This window comes from Giraffa tippelskirchi, chromosome 4 (assembly GCF_054371585.1).
Source record: "Giraffa tippelskirchi isolate mGirTip1 chromosome 4, T2T-mGirTip1v1.2.pri, whole genome shotgun sequence".
In the NCBI taxonomy this organism is placed as follows: Eukaryota; Metazoa; Chordata; class Mammalia; order Artiodactyla; family Giraffidae; genus Giraffa; species Giraffa tippelskirchi.
The window spans coordinates 14294448-14297770 of record NC_137278.1 but is presented as its reverse complement, the minus strand read 5'-3'; positions in this window follow the sequence as shown (position 1 = coordinate 14297770).

Sequence of the window (3323 nt, the reverse complement as noted above, 5' to 3'; positions counted from 1 at the left end):
AAGCATGATGTGGGAACCCCTACTGGTTTCCTCGGCTGTCACAGTTCCTGGAATCGCATCACAGGCCCTCGACGGCCGCCTACACGGCCCACCAGGGTCCCTTCCTGTTGCTTCCAGCAACACTGAGGCAAAGACAGGGACGTGCCAGGCCTACTGGCTTTCCCAGCTCATCAGAACCCAGCACCTCCGCAGGGCCCATTCGAACCCCATCTCCAGATGAACTGCGTGGACTCGGCACTCCCTGAGCCCTCCGAGGCCACGGTCCAGAGGACGGACAGGGCTGGACAGTGGCCAAGCTTCAGTGACTCCGGGAAGACCCCAGGGGTTCCTCCTGGGAACCACGTGTTTACTATTCTGCACATCATGTGCCGCCCTCAGGAAAGAAAAGGAAAGTGAAGTTGCTCAGTCGTGTCCGACTCTTTGGGATCCCATGGATAGTAGCCCACCAGGCTCCTCCATCCATGGGATTTTCCAGGCAAGAGTACTAGAGTGGGCTGCCATTTCCTTCTCCAGGGGATCTTCCTGACCCAGGGATCGAACCTGGGTCTCCCGCATTGTGGGCAGACGCTTTACCTTCTGAGCCACCAGGGAAGCTGCCTTCATAAATATGCCTTTGTTAACACAGACTTACTAACCAGCCAGAGGATCTCAGAGACAAAATATCGTCCTCATTCTTCAAATGAGGAAATGCTGGCTCACAGGCTCCAGTTGGCTGAAGGAGCATGTAGGGTTCAGAACAGGCCTCCCCAAGATGTGCCCTCAGGCAAGAGTGTTATTCTGAACTTAAGGCAGTCAAGACCCTGCAGGTTCAAGAAAAATTCCTGTGCCCCTCCCTTAACTACCTAAAAGAATTTAAACTGTGGGTTTTCTCTAGAGAAGTGACTGCTGCAGTCCGATTCTGTGCGAGTGGCCCCACCTGTGTGGCAGGGCCGGCATCTAATTACCAAGAGCCTGCCCTTCCCTGCGTTGTCCAGGCAATCATCCTCCTGACCCTGGCAGCCCCAGGCCCATCCCATTCCTGAGCTCAGGATGCTGTGCAAACCCCATTTTACCTTTCTGTGTCTGACCCTCTTGACTATGTGAGGTTCCCCTATATACAGATTAAATTAGATTGTCTCCCGTTCATCGCCCTATGCCTTGGGTGGTCACCTGCAGTCTTCCTTCACCACGGCCTCAGTGCCTTTCCCGCAGGTACTGCCATGGGGAATGCACCCAAGGGCCTCAGAAAGACCAGTCAAGGAATCTCCCTTACCTGAGTCTGGTGACAAGGAGCGTGGGGGGATCTGCTAGAGAGAATGGAGATTCTTGCATTATGTGCTACATAGAATTGATGTGTCATTGGGAAAGGCCCTGATGCTGGGAAAGACTGAAGGTAAAAGGAGAAGAGGATGACAGAGGATGAGATGGTTGGATGGCATCACCGACTCTATGGACATGAATTTAAGCAAACTCCAGGAGATAGTGGAGGACAGGGACGCCTGACGTGCTGCAGTCCATAGGGTTGCAAAGAGTCGGACATGACTTATGGACTGAACAACAATAAGAGTTGAATGTAGCCTCTGCCCACATGACTCTGACCTCATGAAAATCCAAAAGATGAGCCAAACAGCATTCCGGATTGTTCTCAACATGCTAGATTTCATTTCTGCCTGGCTAAGGTTACTCCTTTGGGCATTAAACATGAGCATCTCAACACATCACCTCACTAGAAATGCACTGAATGCTCAAAGGAAGGAAGAGAAGGGGCTGCTGCTGCTGCTGCTGCTAAGTCGCTTCAGTCGTGTCCGACTCTGTGCAACCCCATAGACGGCAGCCCACCAGGCTCTGCTGTCCCTGGGATTCTCCAGGCAAGAATACTGGAGTGGGTTGCCGTTTCCTTCTCCAGTGCATTAAAGGGAAAAGTGAAAGTGAAGTCGCTCAGTCGTCCGACTCTTCGCGACCCCGTGGACTGTAGCCTACCAGGCTCCTCCGTCCATGGGATTTTCCAGGCAAGAGTACTGGAGTGGGGTGCCATTGCCTTCTCCAGAGAAGGGGCAGATAGATATAAATGACCTACTTCAGACCATGGCCAGCAAGTTATCAGAGGGTAAATTTTTTCAGAATACTTTCCGTTAGCAAAACTAGGCATGTGTACAGAACAGCTCAAAGGGTGGATATATTTGTAGATTTCTTTGCCTTTCTGATCTGACATTTCTAAAGGTCTGGATTGATTAACTGGGCTTCCCAGGTGGTGCTAGTGGTAGAAGCCGCCTGCCAGTGCAGGAGACATAGAGACGTGGGTTCAATCCCACATAGCACCCTGTGAGTCCATGATATGCAGTTAAAGCCGGGCTTTCTCTGAATTTTCTTTTCAATTGTTTAGTTGAGTTATGAGCTGTGAATAATACTAGACACACCTTATAAATTGGGCTTCCCTGGTGGCTCAGCTGGTAAAGAATCCCACCTGCAATGAGGGAGACCTGAGCTCGATCCCTGGGTTGGGAAGATCCCCTGGAGAAGGGAAAGGCTACCCACTCCAGTATTATGGCCTGGAGAATTCCATGGACTGTATAGTCCATGGGGTCACAAAGAGTTGGACACGACTGAGCAACTTTCACTTCACTTTATAAATAAGAAGCAGAGATACAGCTTAAAAGAAATCCATAATCTTGGTGATAGGCAGCATTCTTCCAGCCAAGATACCATTTCCAGATACAACCTATGCCCACCTGTTTGAATTGATGGCCACATCACTAACACTTCATGAGAAGACAAGATGCCTCTTTGGACAGCGACAGAAAGGCTGCAGCAAATGACCAGGGAGCCAACTAAAAGGATAATAGAATGAACAAAGGTGGGCAACTTCTCTCCCTACCCAGACTCTTATGAGACTCAGGAAGCAAGCAGAAGACACTGGAAGCTGGGGTCACCAGCACAGCATTTGTGCTTCAAAGTCATGCATTTTCCATGGGCAAGACCCCAGAACTCACCCACAGTCTCCAGTATTCTTGATTTCCATGGCCCACAAAGCATGTTTTACTATCTTGTTTCTAATCCATACTGGAATAAACATTTCTCAATTTTTTCTAAATTCTGGTTATAGTCTGTTCAAAATCAGTTGTAAGCTTTGATCCGATTATTCCGCAAACAGAGCCAAATAAAGTGTTTAACCTTATTTTATATAATTGCAACCATGTTTATATAATTTCAAGCTTTGGCAACTTCCAATTATTGAGGAAAAAGCTTAAAACCAGGAGGTTCATTGAAATGTATCCTTAAAAAAGCAAAGCATGGGACTTCCCTAGCAATCCAGTGGTTAAGACTCTGAGCTTCCACTGCAGGGA